The 19176-nt window shown below is 42.2% G+C and overlaps 1 protein-coding gene across 1 annotated transcript in view; it reads right to left on the bottom strand.

Moving 5' to 3' along the window:
- LOC137382638 (uncharacterized protein KIAA1671-like) overlaps positions 1-19176 on the bottom strand; it is a 255619-nt gene that overhangs the window by 187731 nt on the left and 48712 nt on the right. The window lies entirely within an intron of this gene.

Below are 19176 nucleotides of genomic sequence, written 5' to 3'. Positions count from 1 at the left end.
GATGGATATTCAAACATTTAAGCCATCCCATGTCCAGTTTTCAGCAGTTGTGTTGGATCCAAAAGAATCAATACTGGTTCAAAGCAATGCCCTACCCATTGATGTCTGCTGCAAGCTTTGTAAGTACTAGCAGATCTCCTGTGCAGTTGCTCGTGGGCAGATTAGTTCAGACAGTACAAAATGACAATAATAGCTTTCGCTGTATAATAACACAAGCTAGTCACATTAGGGTTCAGTGAAAATTTGCTCATCCACTGGCAAATTGTATCATTTTTCCCTTGAGTGGAGATAATGAACAATTTTATTGCCTGCAAAATATATCCGAATATTAATGCTTCATCCGGGAAAACTGTATAGATAAATCATAGAGTCATAGAATGGTTACAGCATAGGAATTTCTGAAAGATACACAACAGGCTGGTCAATATAAGTATTCTTTCCTCTGTACAAGCAAAAATGTCCTTTATTATCCCAATTAATTATTAGCCAGCATGATTTAAGATCCTCACAATAGAAGATCAGCTCTTTTCCAAAGAAACAATTTACAATTTTTGGGGTGGCACAGTGGTGCAGTAGTTAGCACCGCAGCCTCACAGCTGCAGCGACCCAGGTTTAGTTTCTGGGTACTGCCTGTGCGGAGTTTGCAAGTTCTCCCTGTGACTGCGTGGGTTTCCGCCGGGTGCTCCGGTTTCCTCCCACAGCCAAAGACTTGCAGGTTGATAGGTAAATTGGCCATTGTAAATTGCCCCTAGTGTAGGTAGGTGGTAGGCGAATTGAGGGATGTGGTAGGGAATATGGGATTAATGTAGGATTAGTGTAAAATGGGTGGTTGATGGTCAGCACAGACTTGGTGGGCCGAAGGGCCTGTTTCAGTGCTGTATCTCTAAAAAAAAATCAAGTTTGTGTACAATGCCAAGTTACCTTGCACCTCAGATTTGTTACTGCACATATCACACTCTCATCATATCCTTATTCTACCTGCCACCTTACAGTAACTTGTGTAACAGTTGTAAGTGTTATGAGACTATGTAGAAAAACAAAGAAAAGATCTGAGCCCTGGTTTTATGCTTTAAGAAAGCAGCACATTGGATGCTGTGGCGTAAGGTCCCTAGAAGAAAGTCTCCTCCATCTATGTGGCCCCAAAATAAAACTAGTTAGATGTACGCTAAACCCCTTGGGGACTGATTCATGGCATGAAATAACACCCAATTGTTCAAAATCCGAATTAGAGACTTCGAGATGTCATAGTAGTACAGTACTGTTGATTTGGGTTTATTATTAATGCAGAGCAGAGACACTTTAATTCTGAATATAACCTGTGTGGCACCTGGTCTGAAAGAGTTTTGATTTGGCAGCTCTAATTTGTAGCTAAACCATACTTACCTGATTTATGCCAACCTGATGCAGAAAATAAATGCCGAAATGGAAATAAGGATATCCCAATATCCCAGATGAGCACAAAACAAAACAAAAAGCACAAAATAACTTACTGTTCTTAGAAATTGGGAGCCAAAGCTAAATACTGGTTTGCCAAAGGATTCTCTGATTAATAATTTAAACTCAGGGAGACAAATCTGCAGGATGCATCATCCCAAAGACAATCCTAATTCAGTAGCTTGATTTGGCGACCATAAGCAGAGGTGCCGTGAAGTTAATTGGAGAATGATCCTCAATACAGATTATATTTGAGGACGGTGGTGCATAACATATTTGGACTGGCTAATCGACGCAAGATACTAGGAATAACTTTGTGATGTCATATTGGCATTAGATTTACATCTGTTCACCAGGACTCATGATTCGGAATTTTCTTTATCCATTGGAAGCTGGAGCAATTTATCTTTTCCACTAAGTTACATCACTAGTTTGCTATATTTAAGCAAAGACTTGACCACAAGGAAAATCACTGTTTTTTTGCGCCTGTGACTGAAATTAGAACCAGTAATTTCTAGTGCATCGAGAGCAGTGTTTTTTTTTAACCTCTGTTTCACTCCTCCACCACCACCACCACCAGCCCCCACCTGCTATCCTTTCTCCCACTTCCTTACTTGAAGGCACAAATTCATGCAAGGATTAAACTGTACAGGCAACCCCAGTGAGTAAATACTCTTCAGTTTATATAGTAAGCATCAATAGGCTATTCAACCACAAGGAAATATTACAGTCCGATCCTACCCTCTCTTGACTGACACACACACACGTTCCAGCAGACAGCTTTAGTTAATGATTAGAAGTGAAAACGCTGGATGATTTTTTTCCGTCTCCCTCGCCCAGCCACATTGAGGCCAATTATAATGACTCAACTGCTGCTCCACCTGATATCAGTTAACTAAGTACAGATGGGGAACTGAACCTCCTACTTCACAGTTTAGTTTAGAGCTACACTGGTGTGCTTCCACTCAGGAAAGCTTGGATCATTACTTTTGACATTATTCTTATTACTAATCAGCAAATGGGCATCATGAAAATTCCTCCATGCATTGAAATTTGACTTGAAATGCTGATAATTGGTGTTAACCTGCAACATGCAAGTAAATTGAGCATATTTATAAACAAACCACACCACTGAAAGGGTTAATTTAAAAAAAAAGCTTTATGCTGAGACCTGTAAAACCAACAAATTAGCTTGTGATTGAGAAAAAAAACCTTCATGCCCACCTTCCTACCCACTGTCTAGCCTATGGAGGGCAATGGGAGTCACAGTCAGACAGTACAGTCTCTGCCACATTTTCAATGGAATTCAGCCTCCCTCTTCACACCTCAGCAAGCAAGAAGATTACTGCTACAATTCTAAGCAGCCCAACCTCACTTACACTGCAGCTGTTAGCGGTTTTATTCACTCAGATCCCAAGCCAGATAATAAATTCAAGCTGTTAATGCAAGTTTCATACAAACCTTTTTTGTTATATATAAATGGAATTTTTGGGTAATGTTCCCTCCACCCTTTAATTTCCTCCTACCCCCCACAGCAACTTATCCCTTCTTTGTTAAGCTGGTCTAATGCTTCTGCAACTGGCACATAATCTGCACCACTGGGAGGTCTAAGGGGCTGTAACTGGCCACAGGGTGGTCTAAGGGGCTGTAACTGGCCACAGGGTGGTCTACGGGGCTGTAACTGGCCACAGGGTGGTCTATGGGGCTGTAACTGGCCACAGGGTGGTCTAAGGGGCTGTAACTGGCCACAGGGTGGTCTATGGGGCTGTAATTGGCCTCGGGATCATCTAAGGGGCTGTAATTGGCCACAGGGTAGTCTGCGGGGCTGTAACTGGGCACTGGGAGGTCTACAGGGCTGTAACTGGGCACTGGGAGGTCTATGGGGCTGTGAAGGGCCAGTGGGAGGTTTAAGGGGCTGGGTTACAAAATGACCAACAGAAATTTTCAGCTTCTGTTTCTCTATTTAATCCTTACCAATAAATAATTAATTGGAAGGGAGGTTTCTAAAAAATTGATAATTCAATACAATGAAATTTCATACAACAGTGTGAAGGAATACTTCGGGATTGAGCCTCACAAGGGCTTTCTGCCTTTGTCTACAAAAGGAGAAAATTGTCTACAAATTGCTAGTCAGAGGTATAAACGCAAATGTAATTTTAATATTTAAATTTTAGAAAGGGAATATTCAATATATATATATTTTTAATCTATTGAAATACCTTTATAAAAATATGAAAACAAGAATAATGAGCAGAGCTCGTGTAAGATCCAGTTCTTTGAGTTCATCGCCTTTCTCCCTGAGCCAGTAGGTCATGCTATGGTTTTCATGACGCTTGTTATCAATTACAATGGAATAGTGCGTAAAGTTCAAATGAGAACAAAGAAATATTTAAAAACCTGCACATGCAGAATTGTTGATTCCTTTTCTTTGTCAAGTCAGTATGTACAACATTAGCAGTTGGATTAATAAAATTGTTCTGTAACTCACAATACTGAGTTTGGGTTACAATGGTAAATGGCCGAGCAGACTATTCACGACGTTAATAAACTTCGACTTGACGCTGCTCCCAAATACAAATAAGCTGACTTCTGTATTCTATCCCAGATTTTTATGAGTCCTTAAACAGGCTGTTGGTTTAGGTGCCTCCTGTTTTAGCCCACTAAACAGTTCCTTTAATGTTCGGGGTGAACACACAGAAGCAGCTTGCTTCCGATTCCTAGGCCTACACTGTGTGGATTTCACTACCATCACTAAACTCAGTTAAGCTGACTTGGTAAACTGTTTTAGTTGCTTTTTTCCCTCTTTGTTTCTATTAGCTGCTATTGTTCGTTCTTGTTGCACGATGATGTTTGCTACTTCAAGGTGGCTCATTCCTATATGCACTGCAATATTTGTAGATGTATAAGTCAGGGCTCCAACACATTAAAAAAAACTCTAACAAGCCTCAGTTTGGAATGACAGCACCAACTAAAATAAACAGGGGAGAGTGACACAAAGAGATCACAGATCTCCATTTGAGTGGTGCTCTCCCAGTACTGCAAAATGTAAACTGCTTTATAAAAAGCCTGCATATATTAAAACCTTGCCATTGCGGGCATCTCTGAAGGCACTAAGAACCACCTTATGAGGTGGGTTTACAGCACAGAGTCTCTGCAGGCATAGCATTGCCAGCAGTGAACAGAACCAACTGTCACTATGACATCTGAATGACTGGGATTTTTCGTCAGTGCAATATAAACAGGGCAGTCCAGCTCTGCAGTTTTCCACATATTACAGACACTGTTCCATTAAACTATATTTCAGTAAGTGAGACCTGGACAGCAAATTGTTAAGATTAAGAACTGTCCTGTTCAACAGCATCTTGCCACAAGGTGAACTTCTTCTTTGACCTCCTTATCTCGAGTGACAATGGGTAAGCGCCTGGAGGTGGTCAGTGGTGTGTGGAGCAGCGCCTAGAGTGGCTATAAAGGCCAATTCTACAGTGACAGGCTCTTCCACAGGTGCTGCAGAAAAATTTGTTTGTCGGGGCTGTTACACAGTTGGCTCTCCCCTTGCGCTTTTGTCTTTTTTCCTGCCAACTGATAAGTCTCTTCGACTCACCACACTTTAGCCCCGCCTTTATGACTGCCCGCCAGCTCTGGCGAGCGCTGGCAACTGACTCCCACGACTTGTGATCAATGTCACAGGACTTCATGTCACGTTTGCAGACGTCTCTGAAGTGGAGACATGGACGGCCGGTGGGTCTGATACCAGTGGCGAGCTCACTGTACAATGTGTCCTTGGGGATCCTGCCATCTTCCATGTGGCTCACATGGCCAAGCCATCTCAAGCGCCGCTGACTCAATAGTGTGTATAAGCTGGGGATGTTGGCCGCCTCAAGGACTTCTGTGTTGGAGATATGGTCCTGCCACCTGATGCCAAGTATTCTCCGGAGGCAGCAAAGATGGAATGAATTGAGACGTCGCTCTTGGCTGACATACATTGTCCAGACCTCGCTGCCATAGAGCAAGGTACTGAGGACACAGACTTGATACACTCGGACTTTTGTGTTCCGTGTCAGTGCGCCATTTTCCCACACTCTCTTGGCCAGTCTGGACATAGCAGTGGAAGCCTTTCCCATGCACTTGTTGATTTCTGCATCTAGAGACATGTTACTGGTAATAGTTGAGCCTAGGTAGGTGAACTCTTGAACCACTTCCAGAGCGTGATCGCCAATATTGATGGATGGAGCATCTCTGACGTCCTGCCCCATGATGTTCGTTTTCTTGAGGCTGATGGTTAGGCCAAGTACATTGCAGGCAGCCGCAAACCTGTCGATGAGACTCTGCAGGCACTCTTCAGTGTGAGATGTTAAAGCAGCATCGTCAGCAAAGAGGAGTCGTCCCCTGATGAGGACTTTCCGTACTTTGGACTTTGCTCTTAGACGGGCAAGGTTGAACAACCTGCCCCCCGATCTTGTGTGGAGGAAAATTCCTTCTTCAGAAGACTTGAACGCATGTGAAAGCAGCAGGGAGAAGAAAATCCCAAAAATTGTGGGTGCGAGAACACAGCCCTGTTTCACGCCACTCAGGATAGGAAAGGGGTCTGATGAGGTGCCGCCATGTTGAATTGTGCCTTTCATATTGTCATGGAATGAGGTGATGATACTTAGTAGCTTTGGTGGACATCCGATCTTTTCTAGTAGTCTGAAGAGACCACGTCTGCTGACGAGGTCAAAGGCTTTGGTGAGATCAATGAAAGCAATGTAGAGGGGCATCTGTTGCTCGCAGCATTTCTCCTGTATCTGACGAAGGGAGAACAGCATGTCAACGGTCGATCTCTCTGCACGAAAGCCGCACTGTGCCTCAGGGTAGACGCGCTTGGCCAGCTTCTGGAGCCTGTTTAGAGTGACTCGAGCAAAGACTTTCCCCACTATGCTGAGCAGGGAGATTCCACAGTAGTTGTTGCAGTCACCACGGTCCCCTTTGTTTTTATAGAGGGTGATGATATTGGCATCGCACATGTCCTGAGGTACTGCTCCCTCAAGGTGAACTACTATGATATAAAAACAAGAAATTCTGGAAACACTCAGCAGGTTTGGCAGCATCTGTGGAGAGAGAAGCAGTGTTAACGTTTCAGGTCAGTGACCCTTCATCAGATACATTAACTCTGCTTCTCACTCCACAGATGCTGCCAGACCTGCTGAGTAGTTCCAGCATTTCTTGTTTTTATTTCAGATTTCCAGCATCTGCAGTATTTTGCTTTTATTTTAGTGAACTGCTATGACTCAGTTCCATGTGCACCATTCATCTTAGTCTCTGCATTATCCTTTAGGTAATCAATGCAGAATCTTTGAGAACAGTCTTGTTCTAGTACTAGAACAACAGGAGAACTTCCAACTACTTTAGCCTCACTGTAGGACAGAGTATACGTGAAGAAATAAATGGGGCGTGTAAGAGAGGTACGGCAATAGTCATGGGTGACTTTGATCTACGTGTGGATTGGGCGAATTAGATTAGCAAAGGTAGCCTGGAAAATGAGTTGAGTGTATTTGGGACAATTTCTTAGAGCAGTATATTCTAGAGTCAACTAGGGAGCAGGCTATTCTAAACCTGATAATGTGCAATGAGACAGGTTTAATCAGAAATCAGTAACCTCATGGTAAAGGAGCCTCGAGGCGATAGAATTTCACATTCAGTTTAAAAGGGAGATATGTGGGTCTAAGACTAGTGTTTTTAAACAAGGAAATGGCGGAGGCGTTGAACAGGGGCCACAATCTGAGGATAAGAGGTAAGCCATTTAGGACTGAGATAAGGAGGGATTTCTTCACCCAGAGAGTGGTGGACCTATGAAATTCTCTACCACAGAAAGCAGTTGAGGCCAAATCATTAAATATATTCAAGAAAGAGTTAAATATAGTTCTTAGGGCTAAAGGAATCAATGGATACGGGGCGAAAGCGGGAACTGAGTTTGGACAATCAGCCATGACTGTGCAGGCTCGAAGGGCTGAATGGCCTACTCCTGCTCCTATTTTCTATGTTTCTATTCCGTACTTTGCCCAAGTGGCCAAGATCCATGTATCAGCCTTGACTGCAAGTGTTGGCAGACAGTTTGAACACAAGACATCACAGCTGAGACAAATGCTGACACAGCAATATTTGGAATGCTGCATGAATTCCCTCAAAATCACTCATAATTAAAAAAGTTAAATAATGCACTCCAATGTAACTTCAGTTTGACGTAGATACTGCTCTGATATCTGGATCACTGTTCCCTTTAATTTTCCTTTGTTGTGTTTGTCCCTATGCAGCACATTCCTGATTGTTGCATAGCTATGCACCCACGCACCTTAGAGTGAAAATTGAACTAGATTCTTCCAATTCATTTTCAAAATGTTAGCCTGGTTGAGAACAATTGAGGTTTTCCAACTTCCTGGAGGCAGTCATTAACTACTTTTCACAATTTGGCAACACCCTTCATTACCTCCTGATGTCAGTCGCACGTCGTTGGCTGAGTCCAAGTGTCATCACAATTTTTGGTTAAAGTTTAACATTTAAAAGAAAAACTAAATGAGAGTTTTCTGGGAATTAATGGCCATCTCACAACATGGATGGTGAGAGTTCTGCCTATTAACAGCCATTCTGGCTAGCATGAGACTGTGCCCATTGATGGCCATGCCACAGTCTGGTAGATTCACTTTGCTGCCTTTCCAATATTACAATATTGACTATACTTCTAAACTACTACATTGATTGTCCTGAGATCATGTAAGTCTTTCTTCCAAGCTGTCTTGTTGGGATTAACACTCCAGAAGCATTCACAATTATCCTAAAATAAATGCTTTCATTACAGTCTGACCCTCATAAGAACAGCTGTGTGAGTGAACATGGGTGTACACCAGGTGAGGATACATTGAGAAATATGTCACAAACATTTGTGAAATCTTTGTGTACAAGAGGTTCCGTTGTTTCAGAAGAAGTGGTAATGAGGGGCTTCTATATTGCAGAGACTAGAGAAGCAGGGATTATTCTTCTTAGAGCAGAGGAGATTTGATAAGTATTCAAAATTATGCAGGGTTTTAATAAGAGTAGATATGGAGAAACTGTTCCCATTAGCAGGAGGGTCAATAACCAGAGGATAGAGATTTAAAATAGTTGACAAAAAAAAGGTGGGGCAGTGGGAGAGAGATGAGCAGAAGTTACGATGATCTGCCAGTAAGCCTGATCACACAATAGAAACACCATGTATGGCCCTTCTACAAAACCATATAAACAAGTTGAATAAGACTAGATAGTTGCATTGTCATCTGCACAGCTGAGGTGACTTGGGCTGTGTGTATGAGATACTTGTAACTTGCAATGGAATAGGTCTTACAGCATGATGATCAATCCATAACTGCAACACTCTTAGGCTTTTGTGAGCTTTGGACCAATAAAGTTATACAGTGTCCGTGAGATTCCTGCCTAACCCAGAGTAGAGTTATCCCAGTCAATCGGACAGTATTGAGTTCAGCTGTGGTTATTCCCGTGGTGCATAACCTCCTGCGACTTACTTTTTCACCTCATACAACTGACAATGAAGAATGCAGAAGAAGAGAGGAGAAAAGTCTGCAACAAAAAAATTGTCCCAATGTCCAAACAAAAAAACTTCAGAAAGGTCGCTGGAAAACAAGACAGACTTTACCATGAGAATATTGTACCTACAATGGCCTATATTGTTTTCCAGTAGAGTGTGGCTAGTGGGTTCACCAGTAGACCTTGGCAGCCTGAAAGAATATGATAAGACCCCAGTTCTGACAAAGGATCACCAACCTGCAACATTAACTGTTTCTCTCTCCACAGATGCTGCCAGACCTGCTGAGTATTTCCAGCATTTTCTGTTTATATTTCAGATTTCCAGCATCTGCAGTACTTTGCTCTGATAAAAACCCTTCTGTTTAATGCAGCACTCCTAACAATTAACGAGTCTCTTCACAGTGCCATGTTTAACCCTCACTGAAAATGCACTTCCTTTTGCTTCCTAATGCTACAGGCTGTGTACACAGAGCAGATAAGAATAAGCTGATCAAAAGACTGGTTCAGATTGAACAAGATCCTGGTTTGGAACCTGTGTTTGCTATTTGTCCCTTTGAATGGGGATTCAGTGTATGTCTTTTTTAAAGGTGGGATTCTGCATTGCCCTATTATTTAAGAAAGTGTACACTTTTGTAGAACACAGCAATTTTTTTTTTTTAAACGGCTGATTTACAGGAGTCTGGTTCAAATAATCTTAATGCCGAACACACCAGGCTGCTAGTCATCCTGCCAATACTGCTCACAAAAAGTACAAAACAATCATGTTCCAACAGGCTGTTCTTCTGCAAATGTTCGTGTACAACTTAAATCAGTTCTGGAAACTAGATACTGATGGAGAGTATCCGCCTTACTACATATGAGCTGTTTGAAGCCTTAAGGACCCCCTTTGATGATGTTTGAATCATGAAATTTTAAACTTTAGTAATCTTTGAGAGTTTAAGGGCGTTCAACTATAAAAAACACCTCAGAGCTTGGGCTTTCTGCAAGTAAAAAAGTAGCTCCATCTGAATAAGCAAACAGGAATTCCCTGAACAATAAGCAAAGTGTAAATAATATTTTAAAATCTCAACAGGAATCTACTTGTGCTGAACAAGAGAGGAGCTACCGGTCCTGGAACCAAACAGACCAGTTTGGTCACAATATACAGGCCATTGTGTCTACACATAGAGAAACAGGACCTACCTCTTCAAAACAAAAGCGCATTGATCACTAGATTACTCTCTCCAAGCAACTGGCTGCATTATTGTACAGAGCTGGGACCATATTTGCTCTGCAGCTTACCTCAAAAAGGACCTCTTGTATCCAAGATATACAAGCAGTGCCCAGCCTGGTCCCCAACAGCCGAATGGATAAATCTAGTGCTGAGTCATTAGGAGCAGATTTGCTGCCCAGTCTGGGATACAATTCCAGAGATATTGGTGGGTCTCCCGTACCTCACTCATTTATTATTTTCTTCTGTTCATTCATGGGATGTGGGCATTGCTGGCTAGGCCAGCATTTATTGCCCATCTCTAAGTGCCCTTGAAAAGGTGGTGGTGAGCTGCCTTCTTGAACCGCTGCAGTCCATGTAAGGTAGGTACATCCACAGTGCTATTAGGAAGGGAGTTCCAGGATTTTGACCCAGCAACAGTGAAGGAACAGCAACATAGTTCCAAGTCAGGATGGTGTGTGACTTGGAAGGCAACTTGCAGGTGATGGTGTTCCCATGGATTTGCTATCCTTGTCCTTCTAGTTGATAGAGGTCGCGGGTTTGGAAGGTGCTGTTTAAGGAGCGTTGGTGTGTTGCTGCAGTGCATCTTGTGGATGGTACACACTGCTGCCACTGTGCATCAGTGATGGAGGGAGTGAATGTTTGCGAATGGGGTGCCAATCAAGTGGGCTGCTTTGTCCTGGATGGTGTCGAGCTTCTTGAGTGTTGTTGGAGCTGCACCCATCCAGGCAAGTGGAGAGTATTCCATCACACTCCTGACTTGTGCCTTATAGATAGTGGACAGGCTTTGGGGAGTCAGGAGGTGAGTTACTCGCTGCAGGATTCCTAGCCTCTGGCCTGTTCTTGTAGCCACGGTATTTATATGGCTACACTAGTTCAGTTTACCACTCAGGATGTTGATAGTGGGAGATTCAACGATGGTAATGCCATTGAATGTCAAGGGGAGATGGTTAGATTCTCTCTTGTTGGAGATGATCACTGCCTGGCACTTGTGTGGCGCGAATGTTACCTGCCACTTATCAGCCCAAGCCTCGATATAGTCCAGGTCTTGCTGTATTTCTACATAGACTGCTTCAGTATCTGAGGAGGCGCGAATGGTGCTGAACATTGCGCAATCATCAGCGAACATCCCCACTTCTGACCTTATGATTGATGAAGCAGCTGAAGATGGTTGGGCCAAGGACACTACCCCGAGGAACATGCAGTGATGTCCTGGAGCTGAGATGATTGACCTCCAACAACCACATCCATCTTCCTTTGTGCTAGGTACGACTCCAACCAGCAGAGAGTTTTCCCCCGATTCCAATTGACTCCAGTTTTGCGAATTTGCATCTTGGAATTATCGGCAGCCTACTTGAGAGTGCAGCATCTCCGCCACATCTACCCTTCAACTAGGGACATGACAGTGCCCAAACCTGGCTAAAACCAGGCATTAAATTTGGTACCTTCCATATAACTCAGTTCCACGTAAGTGCACATACCCACTGAATCATCAGGGCGGGAACAATTAAGGTGCTGGCAGCTCTGTTATCTCTTGTGGTCTGACAGAACTTGCCACGTTATTGTCTTACCTCATATCTTCTGCAGATTGCTCGTGTAACACTGCTAAAATTCTTTATGAACCTCATACAATTCCACTCACTAACTATTGCTCAGCTGTGTTGCGTTTCATTTAAACAAACTAGCAGCAAGTACAAATGCTGGAGCAGACAGCTCAAACTTGGACTGTGCCAGTAAGAGTAAAATTTCGAAAGATAAAAATAATTCCACTTCCTGGTTCATGTTGCTTCAGTTCTCAATAAAGTGAGCCGTACAGCAGTGTGCTATTCTCAATGACCTTGGTTCATATTACATTTTGGACAATATGGGTGTCTGTTGATAAATAGCAGAACCAATTCAGATTTATACATATTATTATTTAGCAGCTGTATCAATCACACAAATTATTAGATCTTATTGATACTCTACATATAAAATACTGTACAATGTCCACACTGGCTGGATAAAGGATTTACAATCAATTTGTCAGTTACACCACTAAATGACGGAATGGAGAGTGCAGTCCTTTCTGAAGTGAAATATTTGCACTCGCAATAGGGGTGAATTTCTTTTGTGCTGCATCACACAAAAGACCATCTGATAGACCCTTCTTGAAACAGTGCTAAAACCTGAATTCTTGTTTTGTGAAGCAATTCACAATCACAACCACAGTAACATGGTAGATAAGATTTAACGTAGATAACTGTGAGGTAATATACTGTGGGAGTAAAAATATGGAATGGGAGTACTCACTTAATGAAAAGGTGATGGAGTGGCTGGATGAACAATGTGCCCAGAAGTTCAAATGCACAATTTTCTGAAATTGAGAGTTGAGATAGATCAAGCCATAAAAAAGGCAAGCAGCTTTCTGGGTTTTATATTTAAGGACACAGAGTACAAGAGCGAAGAGGTCACGATCTGTGTGTACAAAATACTGGTTTGACCACAATTAAAATATCCTGCAGTTTTGGACACTACGTTATCGAAAAAAACATTAGGGTCATAGACAGCAAGTGAGACAGTGAGATTCGTTTTGGATTGCTCCAGGAGAGAGTCGACAAAGGCATAAAAGGTCAAATGGCCTTCTCTGCTGTAAACATCTATGGTACTATAAAATATACATCACACCAGCATAAAAATCTGAAGTTTTACTGCCAAGCCAATCATCAGCCCAAAAGAAATTGTTCCAACTCGTGTATAAATCTTACTTCCAGGCTCAGCAGTAACTAAAATCCGAAATGTGCAATTTATGTGCATTTAAAATTTTTTTTGAATACTTATGGGAAGGGTCAAGGCTCATGGCATAGGACACCATCAAGATTGAAAAATCGTGATTGCATGCAAGGTACAGCACAGAAACAAGCCATTTGGCTCAACTGATCGAGACTGGTGTTTATGCTTCGTACAAGGCCCCTCCCAAGCAATTTCATCTAATCCTATGAGCATAACTTGATAATACCTTCTCCCTCATGTACTTAATTAGCTTCCCTGTAAAACATCTACACTATTCACCTCAACTACTCCACGTGGTTGCAAGTTCCACATTTTCACCACTCTCTGGGTTAAGAAGTTTCTCCTGAATTCTTTATTGGATTTATTAGTGACCATCTTCCAAGCTTGGATTCTATTATCTACTGATTGTAAAAGAAAGAGAAGACTGAACAACACTGATTTTATAAGTACTTTTAATTTTAAATTAATCTATGATAATTATACAACACAACCTCACACTTTCACACTGTAGGAGCCTGTCATTTATTCATCCATGCAGGATGCTACTGTTGAGTTGGATTAGGATAGATAAGATTCTCTTCGCACTTCTATTTTCCACGACCAACCACAAGTACTCATTGTACTGACGTTCTTTACAGTGGGACCATGGGCAACAGTGAAGGCAAAGAAACATAGCGGCTTCTGGAACAAGAAACAACAAAACAGCATGCGTCTCCTTCTGAACGAGTGCACCATGCACTTAAAGCTGGTACAGAATGGGCAGGCAGTAAAGCAGACAGTATGCATATTATCTCATGGAGACCTGCTCGACAGTATCCCTGGCACAGACCCAAGTACAGATCACCATATTACATTAAACTATTCTGTGCATGGTATAACATGTTTTACATGTTATTTTATAATTTTCTGCCAGTTACGCCCCCTTTGATCAGCTAAGACAGGGGTTGGCGGCCTGCTCCATGACAATGCTCTGCAACTAGGCACTAGGAAATGCGCATTTGTGCTAAAGTGATTAACTCTGATTTTTTTTTTCTTTTCACCGTGGAGTTTCATCAGGGTATCACAGTTGAAGGGCAAAAAAAACCTCAGCATTCAGTGGTGAGCTATGAGGTTGATTCAGCTATAAGGAATTTAAGTTATAAGGAAGTTGGGCTTGTTATCTTTGCAAATGAGACTTTAAGTTGATTGCATTGAAATTTCCATCATTATAAAAGGTGGTGCAAAAGTAATCCAGGCAAATTGTTTATTATGTCGAAGCATTCAATCTTAGGACACATGTCAAAGTTAGAAAGGAATGAAATGGGAGAATCAAGTTGGACATTTTCACCCAAAAGGTATTACAGATGTGGAATAAAATCAACAGGAAAGGCACAGAAGTGGACAATACAAATGGGTTCAAGAGATAATCAGATGTATTTCTGAACAAGAGATATGGTGCGAAGGCAAGTAAATGGGATTGAGATTTAACAAAAAAGGCACCAGGGACCTTTTCTTATTCCCAAAAATTGTTATAAATATCCTTTCCTAAAGGTGTGCTGGTCCACAGCATATAACTCATTTCAAAGCATTGACTAATTTGAATCTCAATCCTTCACAGTCTGACATCCTGCTCAACTTATACCAGCGAATTACTTCAGCACTTCAGTCACTTCTTTGAACTTGTAGCAGGACACAAACAGAAACAAATGGTACTGGTCTGATGATTGAATCTTTAAACCCATACAGTAAGTAATGAAAATGAACGGGTCCTTAACAGGTTCAAAGCTTCACGAGCCAGATGGCCAGAAGAATAATACAGAAATGTCAGTGACCAAGCAATGAATTCCAATTGTTCAGAGACCACCATATTACACTCAAATTTCAATTAATAGGGGAATAGCAATCCTGAATCCTCATGGTGCAACTATTCCCACACCAAAAAATAAATGCTCTCCATCACTTCAATGACCAATTAGAGAACTGGGATCATCTCGGGACTTAAGTGGGGCATGTGAACAAATGCTTTCCTTGAAACAGATGTCCAGGTGTCAATGAGCTGGTGAAAGTTGCAGATCTGAAGTGCCCCTTTGAACCACCATGTCATACATATAAAAGTAATATCTGGGACAAGTATGCTGATTTTCAAATTATTTACTCTCAACAAAACAGATTCAATTACTCGAGATGGAAAGGTACTTCTTTTACTTGTAGATAGCAACATTTAGACTCCACCCAGACTTCTGTGTAATTCCCATGTTGGCAAATTATTTTGAAGGATGCCCCTGGTTATCCTCAGCCCAGGAATCTTGGGAGCGATTGCCAATATTCTATCCTTATCTGGCAGGTTGTTAGTGATGAGACGCATTAGCAGCAATGCTACTACCAAAAAAATGAAAGCACATCTTCCCCAACCTGGATCTCTTCGTGACATAGGAGCAGGAGTAGGCCATTCAGCCCATCGAGCCTGCTTCGCCTTTCAATACGATCATGGCTGATCATCCACTTCAATGCCTTTTTCCCACACTATCCCCATATCCCTTTATGTCAACGGTATTTAGAAATCTGTCAATCTCTGCGTTAAACCGACTCAAAGACTGAGCTTCCACAGCCCTCTGGGGTAGAGAATTCCAAAGATTCGCAATCTCTGAGTAAAGAAATTTCTCCTCATCTCAGTCCTAAGTGACTTCCCCCTTATTTTGAAATTGTGTCCCCTGGTTCTAGAATTCCCAAGCAGGGGAAACATCTTACCTGCATCGACCCTGTCTATCCCTTCAAATATTTTGTAGGTTTCAATGAGATCATCTCTCATTCTTCAGAACTCTAGAGAATACAGGCCCAGTTTCCCAAATCTCTCTTCATAGGACAGTCCCGCCATCCCGGAAACAAATCTGGTGAACCTTCGTTGCACTCCCTCTATGGCAATAATATCCTTCCTAAGGTAAGGGGTCCAAAACAACACAAACTACTCCAGGTGCAGTCTAACCGGTTCTATACAACTGAAGAAAGACTTCACTACTCCTGTACTCAAATCCTCTTGCGATAAAGGCTAGCATACCATTAGCCTTCTTAATTGCTTGCTGCACCTGCATGTTAGCTCTCAGTGACTTATTGTTAAGGACACCAGGACCCTCTGTAACAACTTTCTAATCTCTTACCATTTAAGAAATAGTCAGCACATCTGTTCCTCCTACCAAAGTGGATCACCTCACATTTTTCCACATTATATTCCATCTACCACGTTCTTGCCCACTCACTATGTCTGTCCAAATCCCCTTGATGCCGCTATGCATCTTCTTCACAACACACATTCCCACCTAGTTTCGTGTCATCCGCGAACTTGGAAATACTACATTTGGTCCCCACATCCAAATTATTGATATATATTGTGAACAGCTGGGGCCCAAGTACTGATCCTTGCAGTACCCCACTAGTCACAGCCTGCCAATGCGAGAATGACCTGTTTATTCCTACTTTCTGTTTTCTGCCTGTTAACCAATCCTCAATCGATGCCAGTGTATTACCTCCTATCCCATGTGCTTTAATTTTGCTAGCTAACCTCCTCTGGGGAACTTTATCAAAAGCCTTCTGAAAATCCAAGTATACTACATCCACCGACTCTCCTTGTAACATACACCACCTGTGTCCCAGCAGCAGAAATCCGCTTCCTGGCCTATAACCAATGCTGGTCTGAAGCTAAATGCCAGAGTAGACCCAGGGATGAGGAGTCTCTGGGAAAAATATCTGGGTTCTGATCTGTGCTTCCCTGCAGTGGTGCAGCTAAGATTGCGCAGCGTATAGATTTGTAGGAGTGATCCAATTCCCACCACTAACTCCATGGCGCAGACTTTGGACATTCCAGCTCACTGCACTATCGGCCTTAGAATGTACCCTTGCGTCAGTAACCCACATGCCCAGTTAGAAGAAACCAGGCGATTGTTGGGTCTCCACTGAGGAATATTTTGAAGATTCCATCTTTCTGCTGAATCAAAATGACAGAAGTGAAGAAGAGAAAGTGCACAACGGCTTTTGTATCTTTGAGGGTGCTCTCTCCCCTTTCCTACCCCATTAACAGGGGCTATAATAAAAAGGCTGAAGCTACAGCAGATACTGTGCCAGGATACTGGGTGTTTAAATTGACCCAAACACAAACTGCTTCAAATAACTGCTTTTCCCTCAGGAAGAGTATCACTGTGTCAACAGGGAAGTGATCTTCTCCTGGGAAATAATATACTTACATTGGCAAAACATCCCCATCAAATGAACTAGAATATTTGGTTCGGATACAAGCTACTTCTTTACCAATCTGATCCTTGTGTCATGTTGCAATGTTTCTGAAAGCCGTACAGTAAAAGTTGGAAATTTTCATGCTATGCTCACTTGAATTGTGAAATTACAAACAAGGGTTACATTAAAGAAAGGATCATGAGCTGTATAGAAACTTAGAAAATAGGAGCAGGAGTAGGCCATTCGGCCCTTCGAGCCTGCTCCGCCATTCTTTATGATCATGGCTGATCATCCAACTCTGTAGCCTGTTCCCGCTTTTGCCCTTATCCTTTGATCCCTTTAGACCCAAGAGCTATATAAAAAAAAAAGAGCTATATCTAACTCCTTCTTGAAAACATACAAAGTTTTGGCCTCAACTGCTTTCTGTATAACATGAGGCTTAAACATGGAGTTACAGGTCTGTGTCGGCAGCAGTGATAGGAATGACTCGAGATGATGAATTACAAGTACCACATGTTAAGCATATTGGTCATGAGATTTCTCTTAGTTATAGACTCAATACTGCACAGGAGGAGACTATTCAGCCCATCAAGTCCATGCCTGCTCTCTGTAAAGCAGTCAGTCAGTTCCATTCCCCACTCTATTCCCGTAGCCCTGCAAGTTTATCTCCCTCAAGTGTCTATCCAATTTCCTTTGAAATCATTGATCATCTCCACTTCCACTACCCTCGTAGACAGCGAGTTCCAGCTCATTACCACCCGCAGCCATATCTCTTGCCCAAAACCTCCCATATCTCTTGCCCAAAACCTTAAATCAGTGTCTCCTAGTCATACCTTATAGCAGATTGCTATCGATGTGGTAATAAAGCAGAGTTATACCACTGTGCTGTTAAATGGCATGCAGGGGGTGAAGCACCAGAATGATGGGTGAGGAGCAGGACTGTACACCTTAACTCAACTTTCCAGTGAACTGAACGGAAAGGTTTGTAAAACAGATGGAGGTCTTTACATTATTCAGACTTCCAAGGTGAACATTAATTTTAAAAACATACTTGTTCAGATTTGCCATTAATAGCAGCGGGATTTCTTGGTGGAAAATTGCACAAAAAACAAATACCAACCAGATACATTGCTGCTGATGTTTGGGGCCCACATTCTCCAGCCTTTTGAACACACTAGGTATCATTCAACTACTACTTAATTTAACTCATCTTTGGTTCTAACTGGTCCTTTCAAGCCTGGTGGCACCCTTCGCTATGGGAGTTGGCTTTTCACCTCTGCTGCTCAATTTTTAAAAAATAACAGAGAAAAAGTGGGATATTGATGCTTTAATTACCAACAGTACGATTCTATGAGAAATAATAACTGTAAAATATCTGACATTCACTGATAAACATTCAGAGGCGTGGTAAAGCAGGAGAAGCTGGAGACATTCAACAATGTATGATTAGTCTTGTCTAGCTTAGGTGGATTAGTCTGTTCAACGTTATCATTGTGTTTATAAACAGACTTGGGTAATGTCTTCAAAAGGAGAAATGCATTTTTCCCAGATTAATAACAAAATAGGAGGTTTTCCACATTCTATCACCATGCTGTCACTACAATTTGTTTTTACTTCTTCCCTCTTGCTCTACGCCCAGGAGAACTGGGAAGCAATTCACAAAGTGCAAGTTCGGCAGGTGTGGTCCTGCTCTTCAAACCTTTTCTCAATTAGTTCTTCACACAGCAGGTTTCCAATATAAAATGTGCCATCAGAGGAGATGCCAGTAGACTCTGTGCATTCCCGCTTGGAGGGAGGAGGCGAACAGAGAAATGTCAGTGGGTGGGAGAATCTCCTCAGCTGTTCTTAAAAGCAGTTTAAAAATACCAGTCCAGTGTCAGACACAGTCATTCTGCCATCAGTAACACACTCGCCCTACGTAGACCCGAGTAGATCAGACATTCATATTTCACAGCCTTAGGCATTGCCCTAGGTCTCCAGTTCGACACTTTTAGTTTAAACTG

The sequence above is a fragment of the Heterodontus francisci genome, chromosome 23, assembly GCF_036365525.1.
Source record: "Heterodontus francisci isolate sHetFra1 chromosome 23, sHetFra1.hap1, whole genome shotgun sequence".
NCBI classification, from domain to species: domain Eukaryota; kingdom Metazoa; phylum Chordata; class Chondrichthyes; order Heterodontiformes; family Heterodontidae; genus Heterodontus; species Heterodontus francisci.
Note: the sequence above shows the minus strand (reverse complement) of the source record. Positions and strands in the feature narration are given on the sequence as shown.